General features: G+C 44.9%; 1 long non-coding RNA gene across 1 annotated transcript; it reads right to left on the reverse strand.

The window, feature by feature from the left end:
- Positions 1–526: 526 nt before the first annotated feature.
- On the reverse strand, positions 527–1,076 carry LOC136476193 (uncharacterized). Its single transcript, XR_010763447.1, has 3 exons — positions 961–1,076; positions 732–854; positions 527–657 (listed from the first exon to the last, which is right to left on the reverse strand). It is a non-coding gene; the product is annotated as an uncharacterized lncRNA (long non-coding RNA).
- Between the last annotated feature and the right edge of the window lie 10,629 nt (positions 1,077–11,705).

The following is an 11,705-nucleotide window of genomic DNA, read 5'->3' on the forward strand; positions in this document are numbered from 1 at the left end:
GAGCCCGGCGGCGCCAGGGAGAAGAGGTTCCTTGTGCGGCGGGCGTCGTAGTAGTCGGAGACGTTGTCGTATCCAGCGACGTCGAACTCGAAGCCGTTGCCGGATGCGCCGACATTGAACTCCAAGCCGTTCCCTTCGCCGTTGAAGCCGTCCATCGCCAACGACGGGGTCCAGCATGGTCGATCCGGTACTGGACGTAGTCGATCCGACCGACAATGGGGTGGATCTGGCGGTGGAACGGTGGATTTGAGCGGAGGTGGCGAGAGGAGCGGCGGGGGAGAGGGAGAGCGGCGCTGCGGGAGAGGGAGCCGGCGCTAGGGTTTGGGAGTGTGGCTGAGGAGTGTGGATGAGTGGGAGAGGATGTGGGCGGTCGTCGGCGGGGGTATTACGTCCACACAATATGGGCCGAATTTGGGCGGTCCAAAGTTTGTAGGCCTGTTTAGTTCAAGAAGACCGAAACACTGTGCAATTCTGGATGCCTCGCCCGAATTTGGGCGAACTAAATGGGCCCCAAATTGGTAGCACCAACCCTCATACTAGAAGCAAAATTATTGGAATCATGACGAGATCTAAGCAGATCTGCTGAAGTCAGGATGTTTACAAAACCTTGTGCGTAAGTGACAATCATGCCTGTGCACGCACAGTTCAATTCACCTCCTGCACAAGATCATATTTCAATGTTCAGAGCTGGTTATAAAACAAAGGCGAATGTAGAAAGCTCGTTTATTCACCATTGAATGAAGCCAGCGAGACAACACTTTCAGATAAATTCGAAACAACTTGTTTACTCAGATTACTCCAGGCACCTTGGCATGAATCACTGGAGGTGCCAAAGTCCTCTTCGAAAGTACTATCTGAAAAGCAAGTTCCCTACTTAAAAAGGATTGTAGAGTACAACACAATTGTAATTGCTATAATAGGGTTGAGTAAATGCATGCCCAAACTGAATCAGCAACTCACCTGTCACGGGTACTTTGGACATTGGTACATCAGTGTCGAATTGTCCACCACTACGTTCGGTATCTTTGTCATCTTTTTCCATGCTCGTTGAGTGATCGCCTATTCGGTTGTTTGACGTATTATCAATCTGCGGCAGATGAAACAAAATCTAAACACTTGCGAACAGAGTAGACGAACGAGCAGATCAGATGATGACCGGTGCGGACGGAGGGTGGCCGGCGGCGGAGTGAAGGGCATCGACGGACTTCCACCGGTGAGAGCTCACCGGACGGAGGGTGGCCGGTGGCAGAGGAGGAACAGGAGGAAGTACCTGTGCTTCCACCGGTGAGCGACGTCTTCAACTAGGGCACTCTTGGTAGCGGCGAGGCGAACCGGGCACAAAAGTTTGCTGCGTCGGGACGAGAGAGACGAGCAGAGTCGAGGGAGGAGACTCTGGTTTGACATATGCACAACTCTATTTAACCGTTTCGAAGGAAAAAGTCAATGTTACCTTCATCAACTTTCGCGAAAGTCCGATTTTCCTTCCTAAACTTCAAAACCGGGCAAAACACATTCCTCAATTTTTAAAACCGTTCATCTTACCTCAATTTTTATAACTAAGATATACATGATACAATGAATATGAAATTTTTACTATAGTTTAAGCATACAATAATTAGTCCACCGTAAAAATTTTCACCACAATTGGACCATAGAAACTGCAGTTATGAATTATTCCAATTAATTCCAGAAAAACATAGATCTAAAACCACACCAAAAAGTTTGTACTAAAGCTTATCATATTATATGTTCATTGTGTAAATCTACTCATGTGAAGTCGAATAAAATTAGATTTTCCATTTTATGATTTTTTTTGTAATTTGCTATGATTTTTTAAAGATTCAGCCGAAATAAATAAAAAAGGAAAAGACAAAACCGTCTTCAAAACCACTTATAACAGGCCAGGGAGGTAAGGTGAATGGTTTTAAAAATTGAGGGAGGTATTTTGCCCAGTTTTGAAGTTTGGAGCGGAAAAGCGGACTTTCGCGAGAGTTGAGGGAGGTAATGTAGACTTTTTCTTTTCGGAAAATACAAAGTGCTCCTTTGTTTCCATTTCACAAAACAGCAACAGATATAATATTAAGAGCATACCCAGGAGTTCAGTAACACTTGGTACATTACATGCCATGACCATATAGAATATAGCAACACTTGGCACACCAAGTTCTTCTACATATTTACAAGGAAAACGCTGGCGCTGATATAGTACAAATTTATTCTGCCACTGCAGTACTCCTAGGTGACACGCACGCAGGCTCAAAGACGGACGATGACAAGCTCAGATAAACTCTAGTTCATGTCACATCGGATGGTATACAGAGTATTAAATATAAACTAAAAAATAACTAATTATAAAGATGATGACTAATTACGAGGCGATTTTTTTTAAATCTAATTAGTGCATGTTTTGACAATGTGGTGCTACAGTACCATATGCGCTAATGATGGATTAATTAGGCTTAATAAATTTGTCTCCCGGATTACTTAGGATTTGTGTAATTTATTTTATTATTACTATCGGAACACTCCTATGTAACATTCTCATGTGACACGTGATGTGACACCTCTAAACTTTAGTCCCTGAATTCAAATAAGGCAAAACATGGTCTAAACTTTAGCTTTGTGGAAACAAACACCCTGTCGACGAAATACGGCCGACACTCTACTGAGGAGTATGCCTACGGCAATCTACTCTATGTATCTAACCCTGATCGGTTTATATGATAAGCTTTACAAAGATTGGTATCTTAGCATATCCGAATAGATCGCCCTTGATCGTCAAGGATCCTCACGTAGCCTTGCGACGCACGCTGACCTATGCCGTGCTCCACTGGGGTGTTGTCTGGTGGGTTGGGCCTCCCATGGCGGCTCAGCCCATGTACAGCCCTATGGGTATACGGGGTTATACCCCCACAGCTTGTCCCCGAGCATCTTATATCCACTGAGCAATGCCGCATCGAGCTTGTCCGAGCTGTATGACGTGTAGCCGATCATTAGGAAAAGCATCCGACCAGTTTAACTAGGAGCCGAGCTGTTTAAATGGACGTCTGACCAGTTCAACTGGTCGTCCGACCTCGGACCAACTCGAAGTTGAGGATTGCTAGAAGGATGTAAGGAGCTCAAGTAAAAAAATTTAAATCCTTCACCTTAGGTGAAGTGTGTGACAGAATAACCCAATTTATACAAGATCAAGTATGGCTGTCCCCGTATAACACGTTGACGCGCGTATACTTTCACTTATATAAACCCGGTAGTCCGTCGAGTGTCATGAAGGACCTCGGTAAATCAACATCATAACTAAGATTGTATGATTAAGCAAATACACATCACATGCACAGAGTTATAGAGAAAATAATATTATAAATGGGTTCACAAATAATAGTACAAGTTTGGATTCCAAAACTGATTAGTGAAAACAACATAGCTTCCAATGATTACAATAATATAAGTTCCAAATACATTGCTAGCATAAGTGACATCCTCCGATAAAAGCATATAGATGAGAAATAAATATAGAGTCACCGAGCCTATCGGCGGTTAGCCACCATCTTCAGCAGACCGAGAACTTCACCTGCAACATGGTGGGATAAACCCTAAGTACTCGACTGTACTCAGCTAGACTTACCCGTCATAAACCAGAAATAAAGTGACACCAAGAAGTATGTAAGACTTTATAAGTGGAGCTAACTTGACAAAATTTTGCATAAAAGTCACTAGTTGAGCTATACATTTTATAATTCGGTAACCAATTTAATTATAGCTATTCATCTCTAGATTAACAACTAACTGGTGCCAAACATGTGGAATATCATTTAGTAACATGCAATAGTAACCATAGCTGGTGTAACATTTCCATATTCATCATAACCATCAAATTCCATCAATTAATGCTATGTTGCCGCTGCTCAGTCAAGTTCTCACTATCTGGGAGAGACGATGACTCAAATCGATTCTAACCCCGCTGGGGAGTTATTCCTAACACAAACCCAAACATACCTGCGCCAAGGTAGTCTTATGTCACCTTTAGTACAACTCAGGAAGCAACTTCACGGGTCCGATCAGCGCCGCACCCTCAGAGATTCAACCAATTTGCTAGGAAGATCAGGCCTGGTCTGCCCTTGGACTCATGCCATTGGCTCCCCGCACATCCTTACTACCAACCAGGGTTCACATTTATTGATGCGGGACCCACAGGATACCCCGTAAGGAAGAGAGGAGATCTAGTTTGATTATGATTCCTCCCATGTAATCCTAGTAGTAATATTACCCTGTAATCCTACTAGGACTCTACATTGTAAACCGACTAGGACTCTGGCCTCCTGACTATATAAAGGAGGGCAGGGCTCCTTAGATCGGAAGAGCAGAAGAGAGTTAGAGACAACACTTTACAATCATTCTAACGCAAAGGGTAACACCGACTAGACGTAGGGCTATTACTCGATCACGGTCGAGGGCCTGAATCAGGATAAATCGACTGTCTCTTGCGTTTACCGTCGAGTTCTGCATACGCCAAAGCCCGAACAAACTGCCCCGGGTACCCCCGTGGCAGGCTATTAGTGGTGAAACATCGACAGCTAGCGCACTAGGTAGGGGCTTTCGGAGAATTTGCATCCGAGAGCTCGACGGACCTCATCAACATGATCTTCTCGATGGGATCAACTTTCATCTTTGGTTCATGGATCTACGAGGCGGACGACAACGACAAGCTTCAAGGCCATCTCCTTGAAGATTCGGATCACCATGAAGACCTCGCTATTTCGGCAACTATGGTAGATCAAATCGTCGGGGAACTCGCGCGGCTTGTGATGTCTGATCCGACTCAGATTTCACGACCAACTATTTTCCACGCTGGTCCAAGTTCTTTTCCGTTAGGACTTCACAACGCGACCATTCAGAGTTCTCTCGAGAATAGTCCGAGTTCTTTTCCGGCAGGGCTCCAGAACGCGGCCTCAACCTATCAAGAATTCAACTTGGAAAGCATTCAGAGTTCTTTCGAGAATAGTCCGAGTTCTTTTCCAACAAGGCTCCGGAACGTGGCTTTGGCCTATCAAGAATACAACTCGAAGTACATTCAGAGTTCCCTCAAGAAGTCAGGTCATGGTACGACTACATCAAGCTGTCCGAGCCAGGGGCAAGCCAGTTGTCCGGCTGCATCCCGAGCTGGAAGCAAGCTAGTTGTCTGACTACTCGTCACAGTTTCTGACTACTTTGGCTACGGTGACCAACTACTCGACAGCTCATGTCCAAGTACTCGCAAGCTGATGCTCGGGGGCTACAACCACTGGGGTCTCCTGAGCGCAAAATGTCAGGATCACGCACTGATTCTACCACGTGGCCGTCAATCAAGCTAAGTCATAGTTTAATATTTTTTCAAATATTCTTTAATCATCATATATCTCTGGATATTATCCATATGCCTCCGCGGCTCTACTACAGTTGATTTACCTAGGTTGCTGAGGCCTTAATCCATGAAGCCTACTCACCGAAAAGGTGCGAGAGGTGTTTAAACATAACAGGCTACCTACCTAGGGAAATTACATAGCCTAGTAAGAGCAAGACGTGAAAAAATTTAATATGCATTTTATAATGTCTTCTCTTAATGGTTGTTAATTTACATGGGTTGCTGATGCCTTAATCCGTGAAGCTTACTCGCCGGAAAGGTGCGAGAGGTGTTTAAATGTAATATGCTACCTACCTAGGGAAATTACATAGCCTAGTAAGAGCAAGACGCGAAAAAATTTAATATGCATTTTATAATACTGGGACATACTTCCAACTTGATATCTTGTGTATCAATTATTACATACTTTCGTATGATTACTTTGCAGGGAACCATTTTCTGGACCATGTCATCAAATAAGGAGCTCGCCCACCGCTGGCTGCCTTACTTGGCCACTACTTCGTTGGGTGAGACACACGCCCCGCGCTGTCTTACTCGGTTGCTGCTCTACAAGTCACCATGACGTCTGACTACTCGGCCACGGTGATCGACTACTCGGTTGGGGTGATCAACTACTCGATAGCTAAGGTCGACCTTGTTGCGGTGATTTAGAAATTCTAAGGTGGGGGTGATACGGGGTCTCCGATGAGGGGACTGCCCACCCAAAGCCTTTTGATAGATTATCTAGGTTGCCTTACTCAGATCGGATCATGGTCGAACGAGAAGATTTTGCGTCAGCAAGATGAGCACGAATATGAGGATGCACGTGCATATTTATATGTACCTTCATTACTCAAGCGAAACAAAGGAAGAGGCAGGACATACAACGGCATGCAAGAAGACATCAAGCACGCAAGCTAATTATGGAAGTACTCGGTGGCGCAACTGTGTTGACTTGCAATGGTATACGGATAGCCTACTGTAGTTCGCGGGTTACTTGGATACACCCTTGAGAATGTCTACAAGATTCCACATATCCTCAGAAGAGGTTTTTAGTTCTTTGAACAACTCAGATTCAAGACTCTCCAACTTTTTGTTCCAAATAGCAAGAGGCTCGGGGGCTACACTCAGTGAGTGCACTTTTTTCTTCGAAAAAGCACACATCACCAAGAAGACTTCTTCAAGATAGACCACTTCAAGGCCTCAAGACAAAAAGAACCCGGACCGAGCTATATCCGAGTTCTTTTTGATAAAGAACCCGAGTATATGCTCGGGAGCCCTTCAACGAAGAATCAGAGCATTTTTAAGACAAGACCCTCCAGCTCCTTGTTCCAAATAGCAAGAGGCTCAGGGGCTACACCTAGCTAGGTGTGCTTTTTCTTCAAAAAAGCACACACCACTCAAAGATCTCAAGAAGCGCTACATGCTTTCACTCCAGAAAGCACTAGGGCGATGCTTGTTCCTACTTGGCAAGACCTGGAGGAACAAGATAAGGTTTCTAGAGTTCAACCATGAAGTGCTCGGGGGCTTGTCGCTGCAAGACCCATGGGATACCCCGCAAGGAAGAGAGGAGATCTAGTTTGATTAGGATTCCTCCCATGTAATCCTAGTAGTAATATTACCCTGTAATCCTACTAGGACTCTACATTATAAACCGACTAGGACTCTGGCCTCCTGACTATATAAAGGAGGGCAGGGCTCCTTAGATCAGGAGAGCAGAAGAGAGTTAGAAACAACACTTTACAATCAATCTAACGCAAAGGCTAACACCGACTAGATGTAGGGCTATTACTCGATCACGGTCGAGGGCCCGAACCAGGATAAATCGACTGTCTCTTGCGTTTACCGTCGAGTTCTGCATACGCCGAAGCCCGAACAAACTGCCCCAGGTACCCCCATGGTAGGCTATCGGTGGTGAAACATCGACAGCTCGGTAAACGTGAGAGACAGTCGATTTATCCTGGTTTGGGCCCTCGACCATGATCGAGTAATAGCCCTACGTCCAGTTCGGCGTTAGCCTTTGCGTTGGATTGATTGTCAAGTGGTCTCTAACTCTCTTCTCCTTCCTAGAACTCCGCCCTCCTTTATATAGTCAGGAGGCCAGAGTCCTAGTCGGTTTACCATGAGAGTTCCTAGTAGGATTACAGAATAGTATTACTACTAGGATTACATCGGAGGAATCCTAATCAAACTAGATCTCCTCTCTTCCTTGCGGTGTATCCCGTGGGTCCCATATCGATAAGCCCCCGAGCACTTCATGGTTGAACTCCGGAAGCCTTGTCTTGTTCCTCTAGGTCTTGCCGAGCAGGAACAAGCATCGTCCGAGTGCTTTCTTGAGTGAAACCATGTAGCGCTTCTTGGGATCTTCGAGTGGTGTGTGCTTTTTTGAAGAAAAAAGTACTCCCATGTGGGTGTAGCCCCTGAGCCTCTTGCTATTTGGAACAAGGAGCTGGAGGGTCTTGTCTTAAAATTGCTCTGATTCTTCGTCGAAAGGCTCTCGAGCATATACCCGGGTTCTTTTTCAAAAAGAACTCGGATATAGCTCGGTCCAGGTTCTTTTTGTCTTGAGGCCTTGAAGTGGTCTGTCTTGAAGAAGTCTTCTTGGTGACATGCACTTTTTCAAAGAAAAAAGTGCACTCACTGAGTGTAGCCCCCGAGCCTCTTGCTATTTGGAACAAAAAGTTGGAGGGTCTTGAATCTTATGTTTTTTGAAAACTCCTGTCTTGAAGAATTCTTCTGAGTGATGTGCGCTTTTTTTTAAGAAAAAGTGCACTCACTGAGTATAGCCCCCGAGCCTCTTGCTATTTGGAACAAAGATGTGGAGGGTCTTGAATCTGAGTTGTTCAAAGAACTGAAAACCTCTCCTGTTGCAGCCCCCGAGCATATATCTAGGTTTTATTTATTTATTTATTCAAAAAGAACTAGATCTTGGCATATTCTCTGGTAGTCTGCTGTTATCAGATGTAGTTATATGGTGGTGGTTGAGTGTAAATGCTGTTTGTTCATGAGTTGTACAGTGTTGGTATATTCTTCCAAATATGCTTGTTCTTGAGTACTGTTCCTTCACGCCTGAGTCCTCTTTCATTGAATTCCGTCTTTTCACTATGTCCTTTGTTAGGTTTGCTCCGTTGGTGCTCCCGGTCCATGTGCACCGCTTCTTTGGTCTATAAATACCCTCCTGGTGTGCTGTTTTGACTCATCGAGTATTTTGTTGCATGGTCTGAAATTTCCGTGGTCATGAATATGATAGTTTCTAAAGTAGAGCAACCCCCGGGCATATTCTGTAGTTCTTGTATATCTTGTCATAGCTAGAGGGAGTCTTGTGATAGGGATTAGAGGTAGACTAATCTCACAGCGGCATTGTACCAGGAAGTACATGGCGGTAGTTGGAGGAAGTCTTGTGATGCGGGATATGTTCCTTCATCTAATAGTTCTGGGTAGATCCCCCTTGCCTACCCTATGACTGTCCAGTGTAGATCAATGCCTGATCTGGCATCACTTTGGACTTGGGTAGACAGATGCCTATAGGCCTTCCTTGGTCCATGTTGTCCTACCATGCTGCTGACTTCCACCTTGGATGTACTACATTCGTCCTTTGAAGAAAACATTGTAGCCAAGTGCGGTTTGTTCTACCGAGTAGCAATTTGGAACACGTAGTCGTTCCATAGCCCAGTTGTGTCCGGGTTCCTTTTTGCTACCTTGCTCGTCATAGTACCGAGTTCGTTGGGTCTTGTAAGATGTGTAATCTTGTATTTTTGAAGCCATTTATAATGGAAAGAATCTTGTCTTTTGAGTTGTCATTCTTTTTTCTGCTGATGTCCTGGTTGTTTATGAGATTCTCGAGTTCTTGTGTTCCTTGTGAGGTGACCCTTTGTCGCTTCATGGTTGATGAGTTCTTTTTGTAGCAATATGATAACTCTGCCGTGGTGCTGGATTGATAAGTTTGAAATCTACCCGTTGAATTGTACCTTTGTGTAGAAGTGTGCCATCCGTCATTTTAGCTGTGTCAGTTGTGTTGGGAAATGGATCGTTGCATTCTCATGCCGTGTTTAAATGGGCCTAGTGGGCCGTATTTTTATTGCTGTAAAAATCTATTAAAGGCCTTTCTTCTTCTCTTTCTTTGCTGCCCTGCTTTTTCCTTGAAACTCTAGTCTTCAAAACTCTGCCGTCGCCATTGTCACCGTCATCTGAGCGCCACTGTCTGGGCATCATCTTTTCTTAGTGCTTTATTGCTTTCGCTAGTATATGGGTAGGAAGAAATCAGCGAGCAAGTCCCAGGCAACCTTTATAGACGAGGAGGCATCGCTTTCTGTGATTGAAAATCAAAAATTCATGGCCATGAGGGCTGCTCAGAAGATCTGGCCGGCTCCGACTACGACTGAGGATTAGTTGCGTGAGCTTGTCAGTGATGGTCTGATCTAGGGCAAGGAGTTTGCTGATTGGAAAGCTCCAGGCGAGCATCGGGTCCCAACTCCAGGCCCTGGTGAAATTGTTCTTTTTGTCTCCTTTATCCGTGCTGGACTTTGCCTTCCTGCTTCTGCTTTTCTTCATTTATTTCTCAGTTATTTTGGGATTAGCTTGAACCATTTCACTCCCAATGCTGTCCTTCATCTTTCTATTTTTGTTCATCTTTGTAAAACTTTTCTTGGAATTCCTCCTTCTCTTTCTCTCTTTCGTTACTTCTTCCATCTGAAGCCCCAACCCCGCAGCGATGACACCCATGTTCTTGGTGGCTATGGGATTCAGTTTTGTTAGGGTCGTAAGAGTAAATTCTTTGATTATGACTTAGTTGATTCTGTGAAGGATTGGCGTGCCAACTGGTTTTATGCCACCAACATGATTCCTCCTCTTGCTATTCATTCTGGTTCTAGTCCTGTGGTTCATGACCGATGGGATAAAAATCTCCTGACGATGGATGAGCTCTAGGCAATCAAGCCGTTTCTTGAGAGGATATGTACTCTGAAATAGCAAGGCTTGACCGGCTTTGGGATCATTTCCAGTTTTCTTTGCCGCCGTGTTCAACCTCTAAAGGAGCAAGAGAATTATGGTTTTGAGTACTCTAGGGTGGAGGACCCTTCTCGTATGGTCCCTGTCCTTGAGTTGACTAATGAGGAGGTGCTCGAGCGCCTTCAGAAGATGTTGAAAGGAGTAAGCGTCATCCCGTATGCTATCCCTAAGTATTGTGCTGACATCCCGCCTCCTGCTGTGAGTTGTTTTTTCTTATGCGAGTACTTTTAGTATTTCCTTTGGTGTCTCCACTTTTTGCTTAATCTTTCTCGTCTGGTTGTTTTACTCTTTTATAGGAATTGGGGCGTAACTTCGTTGATCCGATCCCCCTTGATGACCGCCCTGCCGTGGTGGAGACTAGGGAGAGTCTTGCTGGGACATCTTTAACCAGTAAGTTTCAAACCACCACGATGTTTCCTAGTGTTTCTTCTGTAGTTCTTGATGCATATGTTGAGTATGTTCCTCGTCCAGTTCCTCGAGCTCCTCGTAGTGTCAGAAAAAGGGGGTGAGTGGTTGTTCTTCTTCTGGTTTGTCTAGTACCAAGAAGTCTCGCCAGTCGAGTACTCGTCCAGGTACTCAAGTTATAGGTAGTGTGCTCCTAGGTGAGCATATTAATACGTTTTGTCTTTTTGTTGCTTGTTTGTGCCTTTAACCGAGTACTTTTCTCTTTTTTCAGATGGCGCTGTGGTTGGCTTGTTTGAGAGTGAGGTAGATGAGGATGATGATGTGGCCCTTTTCATGCGCTGGTGAGTTGTTTTATTGTTTTTTCTGTTGTTGAACACCTTTTTTGTTCTAACTCTAGCCTTGTTCTATTGTAGTAAGCGGTCGTCAAGTTTGAGTTCTTCTGGGGCTCTAGTACCAACCACGCCACTCCTGTCGCAGAGTGGTGGTGATATTTTTACTACTATAGTTCCCCCTCTAAGGTCTTCTATTGGTCTTGGGGGTTTTATGAAGAAGAAGATAGCTAAGTGAGTGAATCCTGGTTATGTTTCTTTGCTTCTGTTTTCCTCTTTTTTGATTCATATTCTTATTGTCAAGGTTCCTTATCATCTTGCAGACCCTCGCCTTCCCTTAACCCTCAGTCGACCTCTTGTCAGTCCTCTGGTGCACCCCTGTGTGCTGAGTCTCGGGACTCAGAATGTACGGTCGGTGAGGTGGCTATGAGGGAGATAGGGTTCCCTGGTGATCATGCTACTGTGGATTTGCTGACTCCAAGGGTGACCCTGGCTGTGGTGACCCTGGCTGTGGTAGTGGCTCCATCTGAGGGGGTAGCCGGGGCTTCCTAGGATACGGTCCTGGTCCTGCCTTTTTTTGCATC

This window comes from Miscanthus floridulus, chromosome 8 (assembly GCF_019320115.1).
Source record: "Miscanthus floridulus cultivar M001 chromosome 8, ASM1932011v1, whole genome shotgun sequence".
Taxonomy (NCBI): Eukaryota; Viridiplantae; Streptophyta; class Magnoliopsida; order Poales; family Poaceae; genus Miscanthus; species Miscanthus floridulus.